This window comes from Patiria miniata, unplaced genomic scaffold (genome assembly GCF_015706575.1).
Source record: "Patiria miniata isolate m_02_andy unplaced genomic scaffold, ASM1570657v1 HiC_scaffold_20, whole genome shotgun sequence".
NCBI classification, from domain to species: domain Eukaryota; kingdom Metazoa; phylum Echinodermata; class Asteroidea; order Valvatida; family Asterinidae; genus Patiria; species Patiria miniata.
In genome coordinates, this window is record NW_024037059.1 from 9671324 (window position 1) to 9694714 (window position 23391).

The following is a 23391-nucleotide window of genomic DNA, read 5'->3' on the forward strand; positions in this document are numbered from 1 at the left end:
GAAGTTGTTCCTTCTTAATGCAAATGTTCCAACTTGTTAATGTTCACGTTCAATCTTGTCAATGTACACCATTGATCATGCTTGATGTCAACGTTGCCGCACCTTGCTTCTTCGCTATATGAACCATGTACCTTCGCATTGTGAACGTTTGACCTTGCATCTTGTTAATATCATTGTTGAATCGTGCACCTTCGCAATGTGAATCATGCATTCTAAAAAGTACGAAGTCCTTGCCAAGCCCTATAGTTAGACAACCTGTTATGATGGAGTTTCAATCTGACAGCTGTTTAATGTCACTTAGCCTGGGTCTACCTTGTAGTGATTTTTATCATGAATCAAGGCTCTCTGATTTATTTTACATATCTTTCATAATTCATGTTCAGGCTAATGAGCGATGTTTCACTAGAAAAGATGTGTTCAATTCATGAGACTAATTAATTTCTTGACGGTATACTCTCCGTCAATTACAATAATGCAAACAGTGTTCTGTGATCACGTTAAGAAGGCTTTTATCATAATACTTTACATCCTTCAAGCCCTATTCAGATTTTTTGTTGTTGTGTTACGAGAGATTTCCGTCGAGATCCGCGTATTTAATTAGCATAAGAGTATGATCTAAAGATGTAATTGGCTAATTGAAAGAAACATCATTTATATGCGGTGGTACCGTTACGAAATAATATCCACGTCTTATAAAGCATGGCACCAATAGTAAGGGTGTCACATGAAAATCAGACTCGTATGAAAATCGGACTCTTTTTCCCTTTTATTGGTTAAATCCTCTCACGTGACCGGTCCCTCTCCTAATTATCTATGCATGAGCATGCGCAATATCACCAATGAGTCCGTATTTCATAAAACCTAAATTCATGCTACACCGGCATACATTGATATTTATTACTTTGCGGAAAAATCGGGGATTTCACCAACGGTCCCATTCCCGTCAATCATTGGAAAAGCGATAGCGCGCGGGGCACAGGTGGCTTCGGTCAGTTATTTAATTGTTTATTCAGTGCGTGCATACACCCGCAACATACTCGAGCTTGTTTAGGGGCTAGACGTTTTTATGGTTGAATGCGCAATTACCCACTGCAGCGATAACCCGCCACCGCGAGAGAGCGCCGCATCACGACCGCACCGTTGCGTTGAGCGCGAATCACGTGTTGCCGGTGTCACGGTCTCACTTCTCCGGCGTGCTAGCTTCTCCGGGTGGATTCGGCGGATAACTGAGCACGTTACAGTGTACGTCACGTAAGCACGATTCGTGCCCATGTGTCCGCTATGCTTACTTTTCCTGGAGCTGTATTCCGAGTCTACCAAGCCCATTAATAACACAGTGAGGGACACCTAAGAATGTATATTATGTAATACTTCCTGTGGGGTCAAGTCATTCCATGGTCATGATGGTCCGTAGCATTCTGATTTGTGTTTCCAGCGTCATGCATGTGTGTGTGTTCATGGAGGAATAATTAAGAACGAACTTCTTGGTCCGTGTTCCGTGCTCGTTCGTGGTCCATTTTGTCTTTATTTTTGCAGCCACGGCCTAAAATAAATTGGTTTGGTTATTGCATGTGTTCTTATTCCTCCATGGTTATTGGGAGTTGTGCGCGTCACGAAAATTCTGGATTGGACTGGTACCCTGTAACCATGCATACAAATATTCTAAGATCTTACGTGCACCAGTACAACCCCGAAGCACTCAGCAGGCTCCTTAGCTGGTATCCTTAGCCGGTTTCTGGTATGCGCGCGCGTCGCCGTAGCCATGCGCGTCGGCAAAATGAAAAAGTTTTTTTTTCAATGAAAGATGATGTCTCAAAACCGCCAAACTCACTGGTTTGACTGGAATTCTGCTGCTGCGCAATTTCAACGTGTTTTTTTGATGGGGTTATGATCGAGAATAAGCTTTATTTGGCCTCTCTGGACTCCCATATATTTGCACTAAGTTTAGTCGGGCACCATTTGCAGTCATCAGCCGACATTTGAAGCAAAAATGTCGGGTAAAAAAAAAAAAAAAAACGCGTCGCCGCACCACTTTTTGGACAAGCTCCATACCAGCGTGTGTTGGAGCCAAATTTCCCTTTCGGAGAAGCTGGCACACCGGAGAAGTGAGACCGTGACACCGGGGCGCGATATTTTTTATTACACAACTATCTGGGGTACTTTGTGCGCTTTCCTATGGGGCTTGGTTTTTATAACCAGGCTTGAGTGGAGGCTACTATTTTTCAACTTGGTACGGATTTCGGACTTTATTTCCCTTTTTAAAAAAATCCTCCAGAGCCTCAGATCAGGAAAAGAAAAAGGCTATACAAGTAGTATCCGACTGAAAAATAACGTTTTTAAGATTCAACTTTAAATTGTTGAAAAAAAGAGCAAAATCTTTGTTGGCAGAGCGAGGAATCGAACTCGAGCCCTCCGATCATAAGCCAGCATGCCTAACCACTAGGCAACGGCGATGCTCGAAAAATCCCTGCAATTCGTAAATTATATACTTTCACACATGTGGAGAGTACGAAAGCCCATTAGCGCCACTGCAAGTATATATATTGCGGATTATTTAATTCGTTATTACGGATTATTAATTCGTTATTACGGATTACTAATTCGTTATAACGGATTATTAATTCGTTATAACGGATTATTTAATTTGTTATTACGGATTATTAATTCGTTATTACGGATTACTAATTCGTTATAACGGATTATTAATTCGTTATAACGGATTATTTAATTTGTTATTTCGGATTATTTATTCGTTATTACGGATTACTAATTCGTTATTACGGATTATTAATTCGTTATTACGGATTATTTAATTCGTTATTACGGATTATTAATTCGTTATTACGGATTACTAATTCGTTATAACGGATTACTAATTCGTTATTACGGATTATTTAATTCGTTATTACGGATTATTAATTCGTTATTACGAATTACTCATACGTTCTGAGTCATACTCGGCAAGTATGGCACAGGAGTGCAAACGTTGTATGCAAAGATAGCGCCGCCTAGCGGCGCTATATACACAGGCCCCTGGTCACGTGCTCTCCACGTGTGAGAACATCAGACCTAATTCGTAATAACGAATTAATAATCCGTAATAACGAATTAAATAATCCGTAATAACGAATTAAATAATCCGTAATAACGAATTAATAATCCGTAATAACGAATTAATAATCCGTAATAACGAATTAATAATCTGTAATAACGAATTAAATAATCCGTTATAACGAATTAGTAATCCGTAAAAACGAATTAAATAATCCGTAATAACGAATTAATAATCCGTTATAACGAATTAATAATCCTAATAACGAATTAATAATCCGTAATAACGAATTAATAATCCGTAATAACGAATTAAATAATCCGTTATAACGAATTAGTAATCCGTAATAACGAATTAATAATCCGTAATAACGAATTACACAATCTGTAACATATATACATGTACTTGCAGTGGCGCTAATGGGCTTTCGTCTACAATCCTATAACCGTGATTCAAGTCGCCTGAAAAATGGGTACCCCAGATAGTTGTGTAAATAAAATATGCATACATGACTGGTCGTCAGCCAATTGCGAATATTCTTCATGTTGCGGTCAGGCGCGGATATCCGGGGAGGGGGGGGGGGGAGTATGTAGGGTTCGACTTAGCAGTAGCCCGAAAACCAAATGCTCGTCAAAACAGCGGGGATCCTCATACTATTTGCTAAGGAGCCCTGTTGGCGAGTCAAAAATTATTGGGATAGGCCTATGGCAAAGATGAAAGTACAGGAAGAAAGAAATCATTACATTCAGTATAAATTCGTATATAGTAAACGGTTGAAATGATTAGATCGGGTTATTTGAAACAATGACAAATTTGTTTCAGGATGCATGTTTTTACATGTATGCCCAACCTTGGGTTATGGTTAGCCTGAACATGAATTATAAAAGATGAGTAAATAAAACAGAGAGCCTTGAGTCATGATAAAAATCACTACAAGGTAGACGCCCAGGTTAAGTGACATTAAACAGCCGTCCGATTGAAACTCCATCATAACTGGTTGTGTAACTATAGGGCTTGGCAAGGACTTCGTACTTTTTAGAACGCATGATTCACATTGCGAAAGAGGACGGCTCAACAATGATATTCACAAGATGCAAGGTCAAACGTTCACATTGCGAAGGTACATGGTTCATATTGCGAAAAAGCAAGGTGCAACGTTGACATCAAGCATGATCAATGGTGTACATTGATAAGATCGAACGTGAATATTAACAAGTTGGAACATTCACATTAAGAGGGAACAACTTCCAAAATGCGATATTAAGCCGCGTGCAACGTGCATATTGCGAAGGTACAACGTCAATATTAAGAGGTTACAAGGTTCACATTAAAAAGGTCAATTTTAAAATGTCGTTCCAGGGCCACCGTATTAAACAGTACATGCCACTAAAACCGGTCAAATGGGGCATAAAGTGTTTCTCCGGGTCACAAACAGGATACACCTGTGCCTGGCAACTGCACACAGGAGCTGATAAGAACCGGCTAACTAATGACAATGCATCCACTTCGAACTCATCCACATTTCATCCGCCCTTTTCTCACTGTTACGGGACAAGTCGTCGTGGATCTTGTGAAAGAAGTACAGCACAAGGGCCATATCATATTTTGTGATAACTGCCCAGCCCTTGCATGCAAGTAAGCAAGTTGTCACAACTAGGATTTGGATTTGTGGAACTTCGCGCTACACTACTTTGGGAATGTCACATGACGTGAACCCCAAAAATTGTACACTGAAAAAAGGAGATGACCCCCGCTTTCTAGAGAAATCAGACCAATTATGTGTAGTTTGGCAAGATGAAAAACGCGTCATTCTTCTAACGACTTTTGGTGATTGCAGTCTTACCTCAAAGAAGATTCGATGTAGCAAGAGCGAAACAGGATTTCGGGACATTAATAAACCCAGCGCAGTCGTGACGTACATTAGAATCACACTCTTGGAAAAAATGGTCCGGTTAACTTATTCTTTATGATGGCCTTTGCGGTTTTGCCGAAGTCAATTGAGTGTGATCGTCCGACTGATAAGGTTTACGCACAAAACCATGGGCCAATGAGGCTTTGCATAGACAGCTGGCCGAACCATTTTTTTGGGAAAGTGTGCTGGTAATGAGGCTTGAGCCTGCATGCTGCCAACATCACCAATGGCATCCCTACATTTGCTCGTGCGAATAGGACCCATTTTTGGACCCTAATTTTATCAAATCTGCTCTGAGATAATGGCCCAAAAGCTAGGAAGATGATCCTCTGCTATATTCGCACGATTCCACCGATTTTTAAACCAGACGGTCATGTTTTCTACAAGAAATTGTGGAGTCACTTTCTATGCAAATGACTCGCGAATACATTTTTGAAACCCTAATCACTCGCGAATTTATTGCGCCCGCTGTCAGTCTTATATTGCCATTCGGATATATCGTTGGGTGTAATACATAGTATGTAGTAATGAATATAAACAATCAATAACAATAAAAACATAGAGTGTATCCTGAATCATCAACATAATAGTTTTCACTACTGTGTGTTCGCAAACAGGACGCTGGGATACTCTGATGAGCTTCACAGAATCTTGTGAAGGAAGTGGCCTATGACCTATGTATAAAGCATCTGGCTGCAGCTGTTCAAGACCGCAGTTAGACAATGTGCGCAAATGCTATCCGAAAACTTCACGTAGAAATGCACACATTCCATACCGGATGTGATTTCTATATCATTGCGGACCATGCATGTGGACAAAATTGTGAGCGTCGCATAATGCAATCCGACCGTTCGTGAAACGGAGCCTGAGCAAAAGACGGGCAATTGTAAATTTACAACACAGATAAGTTTTACAGAATTTCCTATATTATTACGCTTTTCAACGAAAAAAACAACAACACATCTCTAAACTGGAATAAAAAGTGTAATGAATCACAGTCTTAACGGCCGTTTCAAACCTTGCAGAGTCATAACCGTGATGACGCGCAGGTCACAGGTCACTCAAAATCTATCCAATCAGAGCGCGAATTTATCAGAGTATCCCAGCGTCCCGTTTGCAGGGCGGGGGGTACGAGCGAATTGGCCTCGTTACAGTGCCCTCACGCGATCATGCATAACGAACTCCTGGAGCCCACGGGCTCCATTTGGCCACCAAAAGTCCAACGCCACTTCTTCCTTTTGGCACAAAGCCATTCTGCATTTTGCAAAAATGTAAATAGCGCCCCCTCTCGACGAAATGTCTATCATTATGCGTTATGTATCTAACTCCATGGTTGAAGCATATCAAACAGACTACTCAATTATGTGAATATAAACATTATTCCTCCCGCCCCCCCCCCCCCCCCCCCATGCAATGTTGCTAGGGGAATTGGCCAGTTTGCCTACACACCCGATTTCCAACAACGTTGAACGGAAGGGGGGGGGGGCTTGAACTAGTTCCTAAATACATATATTGTATTTGCGCATGTCCGGTTACATAATCTTGGTAACCATCAAGTGTAATAAACATTTGCGGGGCAAACAATGGGCTCTGTCCTCCATGCATGTACGAGGGCGCTACACAATGAAATTTTTCCAAATGCTCCTGGTATCGGAGACTCATCAGTACTTTATTCTCCTGGGAGTCAAATTTCAATATACTTTTTATTTATATAAAAACAAGTTATTTCTGGTTTGATGACGTCATCAGTCCATAAAGGGAAACTGAATACTGATTTAGTTCGGAGAGGACACATGTTTCATTATGAACTTAAGTGAAAAATAACGTATGCAAATATGGACAATATAAGTGTATGTATTAATAACACCTAACTTCCGGTTTGATGACGTCACAGCATTAAGGATCGAAAGGTCAACATTGTAACGGATATTATCAAATTAGGTTTTGCCATTCCCGACGTATAAACACTGTATACTCAGTGTGTTACCTCCCGAGTGAAAGTTGGAAAAAAATTATCCGGGTGGGACTCGAACCCTCGACCTCCTGCTTTCTAGTGCTGATGTCTTACTATTCCACCACCGAGCTAAAGGGATGGGATGGCTGGTTCGAATCTAGTGTAACTAGCAGCAGATACCGCATTAAAAAATCCTACTTCTGAACGGATATCATTATTTGGGCTACAAACAAAGTCATAAGACAGGGAACAAATGATAGAATTTAAAAAAAATGATCATTTTCAAATTCTCCCTACAGTAATTTCCGGTCTAATGACGTCATAATTTTGAAACCTTGCAAAGTTATATGTAGTTGTTAAGAAAATAACAAGGGGCAATTTGGTTAAATTTGGACGGATGGTTTTTAAATTGAAAAAAAAAGGAAAGCCTATTTGATGCAACACTAGAGGGCGCCCTTTGAAACGATGACGTCATAATGCTGTCTTCGTGTCCTTTATTCCGTTCTAAACACTTCCATAATTTACTTGCTTCAAGTAAAGAGCTTCTGCTTTCGAGTTATATTCAATTTTTATTGCACTTCCTGTACCACTGGAAGTGAAGGCCAAGCGGTTTTGTGCCCGGGAATACGAATTGTTGCCGAGGTATCATTTACAACCTCACGCAAAAAACGAACACGATACTCAATTTAGTTCAAAAGATATAGCTGAAACTATTTTCACAAATAGGTTTTCAAGTTCATACCATGTTTTTATTATAATCCCGTAAATCGTTTTGAAGAAATTCGGTTCGTTTTGATTTTGAGGCTTCTGTCTGTATTTTAAATTCACCTTACTTTGACCTTCCGGTTGACCCGGAAGTTAAGGTCAAGCGAGATCACGTACACAAAAAAGTTTATCAATTAATGGTCTATCTGATTACAAGGTTGGAACACGATTGATAATTTTGTTCAAGAGTTATAGGTGAAAGAAGATTGTCATTTTTTTCAACGAAAATCGCTTGTAATTTGACACCCAATGACGTCATCGTGAGATCAGAGTAATATGCACCACTCGCGATGAGGGCCGATACATTTTGAAAGTTACAAGTTCATACCATATACCGTTTAGGAGAAAACCCGCGGAGCCGGAATTGTTGTCCTGAAAAAAGGAAACAAAGAAGATTTGTCAGAACAATTCTAAACAGTGGTTGGGTTGTGCCCGACCACTAAAATAAGATCGTTTTCAAATTCTCCTTAAAGTAACTTCCGGTCTGATGACGTCATGAATTTGAGACCTTGCCAAGTTATCTGTGGTTAATCACAAAATATCAAGGGGCGATTTGATAAAATTTGAACGGATGGTTATAAAATAAAAGAAAGCAAACTCTATTTTATGTGCCGCTAGGGGGCGCCTTTTCGGATGATGACGTCATCACACTGTTTTTGTGTCTGGCATTCTTCACTAAACACTTTCACAATTTGAATGTGTGTAGTAGAATGCTTCCGCTTTTGAGTTATATTCGGTTTTTATTGCACTTCCGGTAACACCGGAAGTCCTTCCGGTAACACCGGAAGTGAAGGTCAAGCGATTTTGTGTCCGGGGACAAGATATGTAATACGGCACTAGTCTACAACCTCACGAAAAAAAGAACACGATTCTCTATTTAGTTCAAAAGATATAGCGCAAACTAGTTTTGTCAAAATTTGCCCTTAGATCGCTTGTAATTTGATACCTGATGACGTAACAAAATGTATAACATCTTCGTTACATATGGTGCAAGTTCACACTAGGTTTTAGGATCATACTGTAAAAGCGTTTGGAAGAAATTGTGCTTTGTTTTGACGTCTTTGTAACGTCTTCATTTTGAATTCACCTAACTTTGACCTTCCGGTAGCCCCGTCAGAAAAGGTCAAATGACTGATTTTAAAATCAATATGTTTATCAAGGTATTTTCCGTCAAAACACAAAGTATGAACGTGATCGTTCATTTAGTTCATGAGTTATAATTGACGGAAAATTGTCATATTTTGACCAAAAATCGCTTGTAATTTGACACCCGATGACGTCATCGTGACGTCAGAGTAATATGCCCCACTTGGGATGAGGGTCGATACATATTGAAAGTTACAAGTTCATATCATGAACCGTCTACTAGGAGAAAACCCGCGGAGAAGTATTGTCCGGAAAAAAACAGTAACAAAGATTAATCGGAACAACTCCAAAGAGTGGGCCACTCAAAAAGAAGGAGTGAATCAGACGCGCCAGCATCAACGTGCCTCATCAGATGCAGATTGTGCGTAGCGTTCTCGTTCCTCCATGGTATATAGTACCCAGCAGGTAACACAAAAGCTCATCCGCGCTGATAAACTGAAACAGGACACCAAGCTGTCGGAGGCCTGAGCTGAGGTGGCAACCAAACGTCGCACTGGGGCCCTGAACACACGTGCACGGCATCATTTGGGCTTTTCGCCTTCTGTCACCTGACACATCAAATACTACACAAGCCACAGCGTCTTGGGAAATCAAGAAACCACTGCAATTACGCAGTCGATGTATTGTTCAACGGGGGAGATTTTTTATGCATGCACTTCCTCCCGTTTGTTCTTTCTGAAGCTAGTGGACCGGGCTTTACGAAACCGTCGGGAACTTCGGTGGTCAATCTCACCCGAATGGTGTTTAGTATTTTTTTGGCGTATCTGACCCGAACAGCGTTTGGAATAACGAAATCAGAATCTGCAGTATCAAATGTCCGTTCCGTTGTTCTTTGTTGTAGATTTAGCTTAAATTTAACGCTTTCACCTCGTACTTTTTTTTATCCCGTTGGTTCCTGTTCTAATACGGCTTATTTATTGTAGGGCTGAGTCAATTCGAGTGATTGACTATTCGAATATTCGCTTATTTGGCCATTCCATATTCCCACAAAAGCTGAAATATGCCATACATGTACATGTAGTTAACGTACGTGTGCACGTCAATATGCCATGCGTAATTTCTTCACAGGTAAGTCAGGTATAAAAATGATTGCCTCGTGCGCTTCTAAAGACAAAACAATGTAAACCAGTACATTGAAGGAGACCGTTGTCCGGAGTCCCTCGTAATAATAATTGTAGTCCCACAACCACAATTTCACGTTTTTCATTACATTTAAATTAGTTCACAAAGGAGTTTTGGAGCACAAAACTTTCAAGCGGTTCTAAAAACTCATACCCTTTGAGCCCTAGCCGAGAGTATTACCGAGTCAGACATATTCGTTTTTAAACGTCGCTTAAAAAGCGTTTGCTATCAATTGGAAGCCCTCTTTAAAAAAAAAGTGAGGTCTTCATAAAAAAAATCAAATGATGGTACCCGATATTCACGAGTCGGTGGTTTTATTCACTACCTGTACTGAACAAAAAATATAAAAAAATCACTAGTAGGCAAAAACAACAACAAACAAAGAGCCCGACAAAGAAACAATATACAAAGAAACAGCAATCTAATATTAAAATGAAAATATTAAGAGGTTTACCGCGTCAAATGTAAACACACATGATTTCAACCGTTTTTCGAAAATCATGTGGATTCCTTTGACCAAGCCTTTGAAATGTGGTAGGTCAACAATTTGAAATCCTAAATATTGGCAATCTCCTGCTGAAAGGAAACACGCTATCAGGAGTTGATGTGACCAATCTCTACACAGGGTGTTCCGAAAAAAAAAGGTAACCCAGAAATAATTATGACCAAGCGGTGTATTTATGATCTTTATTATGGTATTATCATTAACTAGGGGCATAAGCTTTCCATTGATGCAAGGATTGCGTTCCCATGGTAATACACCACTAAGCTTAGTTGGTATGTGAAAATCCTGGGAAAGTGCATTCATTTTTGGGGACACATGGCCCATATCCAGACAAAACCTTTTAACAGGTTTTGCCTCGGGTTTTGAAAGTACAGACAAAATTCAGGGCACGATAACTTCTAATAAGGTCAAACTGCAAACAAGTTACAAACTTATCAGGTTGAAGGGGCTTGGAAATTGATCTACATGTCAATAATAAAATAAATTGATACTCATCAGTTATAGATAACTCCCTGGTAAACATGTGAGGACGTGCCTGCCACAGTGCCATCTGTCTGTCACCGTTCAAGGATAGTCTGGGAATTTTCTGAAAATGTTCACTCCTTCGTCATAGAATTGTCGCCTCGCCGGAGGGACGGGGGAATTATACTCATTTCTTATTGATGATTAGAGGCGGCTGACTGTCTTGCCGTTGCACTTTAATACGACCTGCAATTAAGATGAGTATCGGATTCTAATGCCTGAGGATCAAGTGGTTTCAGGATTGCCGCTTATAGTGATACTAGTACATGTCAATAAGCCTTTTTTACCGTTGCAAGTTCAGTGAGCACAGTGTATGGAGGTTCGAATCTGCTTTTTTTTTTAATAACGGAATTGCAGAAAAATATTTTCTTCTGTTCTGCTTTCGAGAGAGTAGATCGAACGTTTATTATAAGATGGAATTTTGCGTCGGGGTGATATAAATCAAATTAGGTTATGCCCTTCACCGACGTTTAAACACTGTATACTCAGTGTGTTACCTCCCGAGTGAAAGATGGGAAAAATCACTCGGGTGGGATTCGAACCCACGACCTCCTGCTTTCTAGTGCAGACTCAGTGGTAACACACTGAGTATACAGTGTTTAAACATCGGTGAAGGGCAAAAACCTAATTTGATTTAAATCACCCCGACGCAAAATTCCATCTTATAATAGTTTATGCTATGTACATCAGATTCGAACCAGCCAACCGATCCCGTTAGCTCGGTGGTCGAGTGTTAAGACATCTGCACTAGAAAGCAGGAGGTCGTGGGTTCGAGTCCCGCCCGAGTGATTTTTCCCATCTTTCACTCGGGAGGTAACACACTGAGTACACAGTGTTTAAACGTCGGTGAAGAGAAATAACCTAATTTGAGATCGAACATTGGTGGCCATAGTGGTTCAAAAGTACATGGCCACCTGCTTTTCTGCCACCATTTTTTTTCTGCTTGTACATATAAAAGCAGATCACGCTGGTCTGTAATCTACCAAATAAGAACCATTTCAAGTACCCACGCCTCTTTCATCGTCATGATCATGTGTGGACAGACCCTCGTCCACAAAAGCGGATCGAAAACACACTTTTTTGGGGGGCGTGCCCACAAGATACCCCGAAAAAGGGTCCATAAATGTACGGCGTAGGGTACGGGGCCGCTTAAGGGCGGAGCGGTGTCAAATGGAGGCATGTACCCCTTCACTTAGAACAGAAGAATGAAGTAATAAAAAAAAAATGCATGCACAAAAACCACAAATAAAGCATCCTCTCCTAAAGACTGGAATTTGCCACGGGCGGATTCTGGGGGAGGGAGCAACGGGGGCCATGGCCCCCGCCCGACCCCCCCAAAAAGAACCCATTTTTTTGGATGACTTTGCAATAAAGGCAGGCACGACAAAAAATGGTTAAAGAAGTGACCAGAAACTGCCTCAGATTACACCACAGCATCTAGAATCCAAAAAATTCCGGGCCCGCTGAAGGGCCCCAAACCCCACGCCGTAATTTTTGAGACCAACTAATTGGGGAACAAAATTTGTTGGGCCTCCTAAAATTGATTTCTGGATTTAACCTTGATATCTGCAAAATAATTGTATCAAGCATAGAAAAATGTGCGGGCGCAGTGACAAAGAAGTGAAGACTACCGTCAGTACTTGTTTTCTCAATTGGCTACTTGTAATCATAGTATTTATAAGTCACTGGCATTATTATTACACAACAAAACTGGGGGGACATTTGTTTCTCCCATTTCCTATTTTTCGAGACTTAAAAGCAGTGGTTTTAATTCTTCCCGATGCCCATCAAGGCCGGAAACTTTTCCGCCGCAAATTTAATGTGAAAAGTATTGTTTTTGTTGAGTTTTGTGGTAGTGTTCAGAAATGTGGACTAAGCTGTTGATTGGTCAATTTGGATGCCATGTTTTTGTTATACAGCAACGGGTTACGGAAGACCAGACATGGACGTTGTCCGCTAAATGGTCAGAATCTCCAGGTCAAGACGCAGTCTTGATTTGCATGATGAATCGCCCAATCTGCTCGCATATTGTGGGTCCTTGTTGTGCGCAGGAATATCCCACAGACTACTCCACGGGTGTCAACCACATAAATTTGTCTGTGGATTGGATGAAGATTTAGATATGCACAAAGACAAGGGTTGTCCATTTTTTTTCGGGTGGTATAGACACAATATACGATAACGTCCAAACTGCTCTTTTCAAATTGCTTTTCTGCTATAGCAGAAAAGCCCATGGCTACTTTTAAACCACCGTGGCAACAATATTCGATCTGCTCTCTCGGATCGCAAAGCAGAACAGAAGAAAAATTAGATCTTGTACGACGTGAGCTATCGGTTTACATCGCAATTAGTACTCTATGGTGGCTCTGAAGGGACATCGCAAATCGTGAATATTGATGTCAATTTTCGCGGACAAAAATTCACGACATGTCCCAAATCATGAATATGGACGTCAATATTCGCGTCATAAAAATTCACATCTTGCTCTATGATCGCAAATATTGACGTCAATATTATTCCCGTCGAAAATGTCAGAGCCTGCTCTCAGTCGCACGTTGTTTATGCATTTCCCCCCAGCAAGCTAGGTACACGAATTCCAGGACGTCACGTAAGCGGCTGCATTGAAAACCAAACTACAAACGACTGTCGATTAAGAACACCCACAATCCTTTGTTACATCTGAGTTTTGCCCGTGAGCGTTCATTTTGTACGCGAAAAATAGACACAAAAACACATCGGAAAACAGTATTTGGTGCGCGTACATAATGAAAGACAGAATCGAAAAATAAAATGCACCTTTCGAGACATATTAGGTTCCTATTGGGTTTATGATCAACCCGTCCTCTGGCCACTTCCCCAGGGATTCTTATTTGTGGTTTATGGTTTATTTAAAAACATGACATATAGCAGTTAGAAACTGAATTGCATGACATTTACAACATTAAAAAAAAAACAATTATGAAGCACAAATAGATATAAAAAGTACACGTATTTAGCCTTTGAACTTAAAGGGAATATACATCATTTGCTTTTGCTGTAATTTTCAGAAATGGATGGAATTGGGGGGTTGGAAATATATGGCAAATATAGTTACACTGACTTTTTTGAGGTTTTGGGTTCGAAAATGCTATAAAAACCAAGAAAAACAATCATTTTCCTGTAGTCTGGTTCCCTGACTCCATATAAGAAGAAACAGAGCAGTTTACATACATTGGGAAATTGTAAGGTCAGGGAACCAGTCTAGCTGGCTCGTACCCTTTCATAGGTGTGTAATCGATTGCAAACAAGTGCGATGGTCAATTGGGGCCAGTATTTGAAAAAAGCCAGTGTTTTCCAACGCTGATCGGCCGACCAGCGTTGGAAATTGATACAAAAATACCACTTTTCTTGAAAATGACAGTATACCAGGTGCCATGATTTTACAGGATGCTTTACACTGTCATTCACTAACAGTCCAGCAAGGTATTTCAAAATGATTTGGTAGTTTTATTTTTTGATGTTTTGCAAATGTTGTATTTTCCCTTTAAAAAAAAAAGCCTCCTCTGCATTCTGCACGAGGACAGAGTCTCGGCCTGACTTGAAATACATTTCTATAGAGGAAAAAAAATGAAATGGACTCAAATTGTACATTATTGTTTAAATAAAAAAAATATATAATCACTGGGCAAGAAATTGTATACATGAATTATACTTGGTGTTTATTCATTTAGTAGTGTTGTCAAATAGGGCAGAGGACTACATCTGAATCGTTCGGTCTTGCACTTATATGTCCCAAATGTGTTTCTCTTTCTCAAGGTCATGGATGAACTGTACCCAGAGGCACGGTATCAGGTTGAGAATTTATCAGAGCGGCTAGACTTTTGAGCAAAGTCCTTGCATATTGGTGCTCTGCGATGTTCTAGGGTGTCAAGCTGCAGAGTAGCCAAGGCCTCGTCATAGGATGCATATTTTTTAGAGAGGATACAGCGGCTTACTCGTTTCTGAATCTTTTCAACCCAAGATACCTGGCCCCGGGTAAGGCCTCCATTCCAGAGTGGAGCTGCATACTCAACAACCGGTCGAATGTTCCCTTTGTATACTGTTAACAGTTCTTGGGCATTAAAACCAGCTTCTTTTAATTTTCGAAGCATGAACAATTTTCTGCTGGATTTAGTGATTACAGTGTCTACTTGGCCATCCCATTTCAAATCTTGTTGGATGGTAACTCCGAGTAACTTAACCTTTTCTACTATAGCCAGTTTTTGGCCAGAGATACTTAAATCCAACATAGGGGTGTTTTTTTCCATAATAGACCAGCATAGCTTGACATTTTGTTGGGTTCAATTTAAGTTTGTTATTGTTAGTCCAGTCCTGCAGGGAGTCTGGACTATTCTGGATCTGGCTTGCACTTTCATACGGCCTAGTTTCACCTAACGTTAAGTCATCTACATATTTCTAAACTTTGATTCCGATATCTCCGTCCTCTTCCTGTGCACTATTGATGGTTGCAAGAAAAATGATACAAAAACGATCGTCAATATGGGGCTGGATAAAATCAACAATAAACTTCGAGATTCTCCCTTCAGCAACTTTGGCTATGCGCGAGATAAGAGACACTGGTCTCAATTTATCGATTGAAGGAGGTGTCTGTTTCGGGATGGGAACGACATTGGCCTCCTTCCATTGGATGGGCACTATACCTTGAGTCAGAGAAGTATTGATAATCTCTGTGATTGGCTTACTCAGCTCATAAGCAAATTCTCTTAGTAGTGTCCCCTAGCACATTGTCTGGACCACCAGCTTTACAGACAGACAGCTTTTTCAAATCGTTATAGATTTCCCATGGTTGAAACTGAGGAGGTGGTTCACAACTCGGAAGATAAGCCGGAAGATCACCAACATGCAGTGATTGTTGAGCCTGTGAAAAACTGGCAAGGTGCTTCTTAATGGCATTTGCAACGCCAACATAGTCATCAGGATCAATATTTGGTACATGTATGGTTGTGTCACTTTTTTGCATGTTGGCCACATTCCGAATCTCCCTGTGCGATTTCCTCGGCTGCAATTGTTGTAGTTTTCTCACTCTATTAACATTGTGAGAGGCCTTTGCCTTCTTTATCTCACTAGTAACTTGATTTCTCGGGTTCTTTCTAACGAGTGTATTACCCTCAGCAAACGCCTTTTGTCTAAGCCCAATGAGGTTTTTAATTTTATCTGTCATCCCCGGTTTGTCACCAGCTTCAGGGATTCTGCCAGTTCATCTTGTTTATTGAGGACTGAGCGCGCATTCGTCAGGAAGAAGCGTGGCAGGAAGTTCTTACTGCTAGGCTTGGGAGTATCAATTTTAGGTACATCGGTCAGTATTCTTGGTCTGGACACCCCTGTATGACGAGTAGCTGGTTGCCTAGTTCTCGTAATAATTGGGGCTATTGGTCTCTGTTTGTGCTTACCGCCACGGCAACCTCTTGTAGCCTTGGCGACACCCAACTGCTTCAGATTAACCCACACGTTAGTTTCCAACGGGTTATTCTTCTTGTAGTTCATGTAATTACTGCCAATTCCTAGCAATTCTTTTACAGAGCACTGTATTTGTATCATTGCTTAAGGAAATCAGTGTTCTGCAATGAGTACCTCTGGTCTGCTCAGTTTCTGTAGACTGTAGTGTGGCGTAACTGTTTATGTTGACGAAGAAGATCGCCACTGGCTGGACGAAGGTCCGTACAAAAGCACTGACATCAGATCACATGGAAAAATACGGGAATATGTCATCTAAGCATGCTAAGGCCAACAAAAAAAGTCTCCGGTTTCTGGTATGCGTGCGCGTCGCCGTAGCCATGCGCGTCGGCAAAATGAAAAAGTTTTTTTTTTCAATGAAAGATGATGTCTCAAAACCGCCAAACTCACTGGTTTGACTGGAATCCTGCTGCTGCACAATTTTAACGTGTTTTTAGATTGGGTTATGGTCGAGAATAAGCTTTATGTGGCCTTTCTGGACTCCCATATATTTGCACTAAGTTTAGTCGGGCACCATTTGCAGTCATCAGCCGACATTTGAAGCAAAAAAAATCAGGTAAAAAAAAAAAAGCCGCGTCGCCGCACCACTTTTTGGGCAAGCTCCATACCAGAAACCGGAGACTTTTTTTTTTTTGGCCTAAGACAGCATTTGCAGATTTATTTGCAGCGCCCTCAAGAGTTCTAACGTCGTATGCGTAATGGACGTAATTCCACAACGCTGGCTTTACCGTTGCATGAACCAATCTTGTCCATTAATAAAAAAAAAACCCATCAAAACGTTGACAAATACATAACCAGAAGCTCACCGCTAGTTGCACAAAGTTCACTCGAAGCACACCATAAGCACAAATTACAAATGACATCAACGATAACGGTAAAAAGCATAAACAAATGACAAACTCAGAGCTCAAAAAAATACGTGCGGCTGCTATTATAGCGCCCTCTGTATTTATTGTTCACTCTTCTCTATCTTTAAAATGATTAATTTGATATTGTTGATTTGTAGATTCAATGTGTACAAAAGGGTTTGAAGAACAATTATTCGATGGGACCAATTATCGATATTGGGCCAAGGTTAACTTATTAAAGTTAACCTTGGCCCAATATTGATAATTGGTCCCATCGAATAATTGTTCTTCAAACCCTTTTGTACACATTGAATCTACAAATCAACAATATCAAATTAATCATTTTGCTGTCAACATTGGCATTACCGAATAAAAGAACTTCATTATCCATTGCGATAGAAATATTGGTCTACTCCTTAATCCATTAAGATACCGAGGACCAGAATGAAAAAGTATGAGGACATGTGCAGAAAAGATGGGCTAGAGTCTCCTCTTCATTATGTACACTAATTAGTGTCCTTCTTATTGCCCAGGATTCGATGATCCGATGAATTAATCTAAACTGAAACCATATTAGTTTAATATCCACAGTACAAAAATAAGTAATAGTGAAAATTGAAGACCACTTCGACATTTCAAGGTCGATATTAAGTTTGACGTTCCACTTGTCCACAAACTTCCTTTTCACATGTTTAGAAGAAACTAATATATTGTATATTCTTCGCGATCCCTTTTGGTCCTTTGAAAGTACCTCCAGGTTGAACGGTAAATAGGGAAAATTTATGAGCGAATGCTCCAACATAATATCCTGAAACGAAGACTGAATAGCTCTCAACACCCCCACCAAGTGGATATTGACGTTAAAAGTATTCTTAAAATCGTGAAGCGAAAGAAAATAACCTTTCTCTTCAATGAGATCACAAATAAATTTAACGCCTTTACATTCAAATTGTTTATAAAAAAAATAGACTTCCCACAGAGAACTCTTTATATTACCCCCACTTTGGTTGTGGGCACGTGGACCCGGTTAGACCATAAAGTAAACACGTCCAACTACAAAGCGCTATGAATTCTCTGTGTACCAGCAAATTTGGCGGAGCCACCTTCCAGTGTTGACACTTATTGTTGAATAACTTCATCAGGTCTTGTGTGAGTTCATTCTTTAGTGCAACGGTGTAGAAATATTTCTCACTATTGATGCCTGATTGTCGTCTTCATCCGATCATCCTTACCATCTAACTTCTTGGTGATTAAAATAATACTTGCCCAACCAAAGTCTTGTTATCATTTAATGGAGGAAAAGGTTTCAAAACTTAAAAACAAGTGCACTCATTTTTTTCTGCAATATTCTCTTTTGGGTCCCCGCATCAGTGGTCTTAATTTGTATTAGTATGTATACAGTGTTTACATATAGAATGTGACACCGTGACCCCTGCTATCCGTTGACCCAGTGAGTTGTCAGTTTGTCACTGTCACCACTAAACAAATTCTATTTCTCAAACTTGTTATTATTTACAGTGATGACCCCAAGTTCTATAGACAACTTACTAAAGAACAATCAAGAAAGAACCAAAATACCTGGAATTGATTTTACAACTTGTATTTACAGCTCGAGTATGTACAAATATATTTTCAAAATGGAAATTAAATCTGGGAAATTCTACTCGCAAAATAGGCACTCGTTTTTTTTCCTTTATGCAATTAATAAATTAAACAATTCTCTTCGAAATCACTTCACTTCAAATGGACACTTAAAGAACCTACAGTCTGAAAACGAATTAATGCAGGTACGGAATAAGTTCGGGTTATCTATAAATAATTGTGTTGGTTACTCCCTCATTTAAATGGATGAGTCCCGACAAGCCTGTGGTAGTGTTCGTCACAGCAAGTAACAAAGGGCCTGTGGTAGTCGTCTCTCAAGGAGGTAGGCCTAATGGACTGCTGGACTGGCTCTGACGATTACCTCAGTGCGGAATCGGGAGGGGAAACTCTAACCCAAGGGTACGGCCATCTATAACATGATAATTAACCAAATCCATGCGAGTTCTGAGGCCAAACTAACAAAATACAATCAATCAATCAATCTATCAATTTCTTTATTTTCCACATAACTTTGTGCATCAGTATAATATGAACATTAATTAAGATAAATGTGGATGGGGGTCCCCAAAAAGCAAAGCTTGTCGAGTAGGGGCCCCACTTATATTAAATGTTTCAACATGTACATGTACAAGCATAATGACACTTAACCCATTATTAAGACAAAACAGTATCATCGATTGAAATGATTACAAACAGCAGCTGAACAACTGGAAATCTCTGATTCTGGTTTCACAACGACAATCTTCTTCCACGTAAATAATTTACATAAACTTCAACAAATTTCTGCTTTAAATACGATAAGATATAGTCTCAAGATCAGAATTCATTAATACAATAATCAATTATTTTTCTAACAAATCACAATCGGCAGAATCTCATGATCAGAATTCACTACTGTAATTAAATTATTACTAAGTCAAGCACAAATCATCTTCAGGATTTAAACATATTTTAACAACAAATACTGCCAACTTACGGTTATGTTCACTGGGAAAAGATCTTGGAAAGGTGTGTCCTGGCCGAGTGTTGCAATAATCGGGACCGGTTGTTGAGGATCGATTGGCTCTGATTGGTCGATCTGATCGTACCGGCACTGGATTTCACCGGCCGATCGTCACCTGCTGCCGGATCTCAGGGACGTTGGTACCGATCAATCATTACACTAATTCACTCAGCTCACACTCTTGATGCTACACAGTGGCGTAGCCAGGAATTTTTTCGGGGGGGGGGGGGCGCTGGAGGGGGGGGGGGCGCTGGAGGGGGGGGGGGGCTGGAACATTTCATGGGGGGGGGGGGCGTCATGTAGGGGCGTCAATCGCTTCTCAAAAGTGGGGGGGGGGAAATACCTTGATCAGAACTGATGCGAGCGCGAAGCCCTTACGGCGTGGGGGTTCGGGGCCCCGAAAAAAAATTGGATTCTAGATGTTCTGTGGTGTGATCTGAAGCAATTTCTTACCACTTTCCTCCATGCTTTAACTAATATTTTCTTGGCAAAAGATAATTATTTGAACATCGTTTTCGAGGTTGGAGTCATTGAATCAGCTATCGGTATTCTGAGCTATAGGCGTGGGGTTCGGGGCCCGCTTAAGGGCCCCGAAAAAATTGGATTCTCGATGCTCTGTGGTGTGATCTGAGGCAATTTCTTACCACTTTAACCAATAATTATCTTAGCACAAAAGATAATAATTTAAACATAATTTTCGAGGTTTTCTCAGCTAAAGGCATAAGAAAATATTGTGAGCATTGTTTTCGAGGTTGGAGTCATTGAATCAGCTACCAGAATTCTGAGCTATAGGCGTGGGGTTCGGGGCCCGCTTAAGGGCCCCGAAAAATTTTGGATTCTAAATGCTCTGTGGTGCTATCTGAGGCAATTTCTGACCACTTCAACCAATATTTTCTAAGCTAAAGATACACTGTAGTACATAATAGGGCCCTGTAAATGAGACACGAGTTCAAAAATCTGGTGGGGGAGGACATTTGATATTGTGTCCCCCACCCTTCAAAAAGTGGGGGGGGGGGGGGGGGGGGACCAGTCCCCCTGTCCCCCCAGGATTGACGCCCATGGCGTCATGTAGATCAATGATATTTTTTTTTAGAAACTCAAAATCTCAGTGGGGGGGGGGGGGGGGGGGGGGGGGCGACTGGGGGGGGGGGGACACAAGGTTTCATGGGGGGGGGGGGGCTGTCGCCCCCCACGCTCCCCCTGTGGCTACGCCACTGCATTTCAAGGAATTTAAATTGGTCTATTATTATTATTTAGCTTATATGAATGGAGGAAAAAGTTTGTACGTTGCCGATTCGCGTGATATCGCTGACTGAAACTGTGCGACCCACGGACCACCTGTCTATAATACGTGTTCCGTGGTGTGAGCGAGCAGTGCAGTGGGTGTTAATACGCATTTTAGATATCATTATGCGCTATGTCACGCCGGTTGTCAGCTTACTGGTCCGCGGTCGCCGGTCGAAGGGTCGTTTCTCAGTGGTCATCATGTGGATCATTCGCGACTATTTAGATTTAGATCAATGATAATTTTTTTAGAAACTCAAAATCTCAGTGGGGGGGGGGGGGGACTGGGGGGGGGGGGCGACAAAGTTTCATGGGGGGCGGTCGCCCCCCCCCCCCCCCCCACCGCCCCCCCCCCCCGGTGGCTACGCCACTGATGCTACATCTCTGACTATCAAAAATCGTGCTGCCACACCTTAACTCTCTCTACCTCACAACATATTTTCACTCACGTGCAAAAAAACCCAACAGAACAATACTGGACCAAACAACAACAAAAACACAAACAATGTTGAACAATAACCATGACCGGTGGAGTTATGTAATTCCTAGGCAACGGAAATGCGCGTCGCACGATCGCCGGGCAAAACGCCTGTTTCCTGTCGCAAAGAACACCAGTGGCTGAGGTGAGTCTAAGCGGGAACTCGAGTGCGTTTCATTGGCTTATGTGCGTCGGCGCGGGAATCAAACCATTTCTTCGTGGGGGTGTCCTCTTTGAAGTAAATGTATTACATTTATCTCCAAATCACGTCATATGTACAATATTTACATGTTCCTGATCAGAAAGTCTGCCCCTACGTTATCGGATCCCTTAATTACGCGAAGTTGGACTCTGTACGGCTGAAGTGCAAGTGCCTATCTCATAATACGCGCGTTCGAGACTTTCGACTTATTCAGATAGATGAGCGGTTGATGGTCGGTTTCTCGTACAAATGGCTTCCCGTATAAGCATGGCTTAAATTTCTGAACCCAAATATTACTGCAAGACACTTCTCGCGCTTTGTAGTTTTCTGCTTGCGTACGCTATGGTGAATGCGTGAGCCGTTCTTGCATCAAAACGGCACCAATGCCGACCTCAGTTGCATCTGTTCTAAGTACGAATGACTGTTCCCAGTTGGTAGAATGGGTAGATTAGACATTGTAGCTTTCAGCATGCTAAATGCCTGTTGTGCACTTTGTGTCCATTCGATTCGATTTGGCTGGATGTTCCTCGTCTTATCCGTAAGCGGGGCGGCATTTGCAGCGTAATTTGGGATGAACCGTATGTAATATCCGCTAAGACTCGGAAGGATCAAAGTTGTTTCTCAGTTTCAGGTAGTGCGGCGGATTGAATCTTGTCTACCTTTTCTTTCTGCGGTGCAAGTTGAACTTGTCAACATGACCTAGAAATCCGACTCCTTCCATGCCGATGACACATTTGCTAGGTTTCGCGGTAAGCGTGCCTTACGGAGTCGAAGTAGCAGTTCTTTTAGTATCTGTATTATGTTTTTCCCAAGTCTCTGTGTCATAAGAATGTCATCTGTGAAATTTTCGACATTTTTGAGTCCATGTAGTAATAATCGCATAAGTCGCGTGAATGTGGACTAATATTATACAAATACAAGTACATGATCTCGTAAATATTTAACAAAAGCTATATACATTGTACAAATTGTTAACATTATTTTAACAAGTAGAATCCATAAGGTAAATATATTACAGGGCAGGTATTAATGATTTATGCAAATCAGACTGTCAAAACTCAAAATTTCGTTTGGGAATTGGTTTTGTCGGATTCAGCATACCGGAATTATGCCGAAAAGCCTACTTCCCAACTTTTACCCCTAGATGCCCCTTTGATTCTTATAATTTGTAGATCCTTTTTTCCCAGAAATCCCACCAGACTATTAGCACTAGACTTTCTATAAGTCACTACACTTTCCGTTACAATACACCAATACAAGGCTAAAACAGTGACATCAAAATACAGTTTATTTACAAAAGCATCAGTAAAAAGAAATGTCTTCAACATACATTAAAACAACAGTGAGACTGTGTTCTTGTCTCTAAAGACTTAGAAGTGAGTTTCACAGTGTCGGGCATGCAGTGGAAAAGGGCCGTACCGTGTACTGAGTGTAGTTAGTATTCTAGCCTTGGTGTTCTAAGAAAAGACAGTTGGGAGAGGAATTAAGACTATAACGAGACAC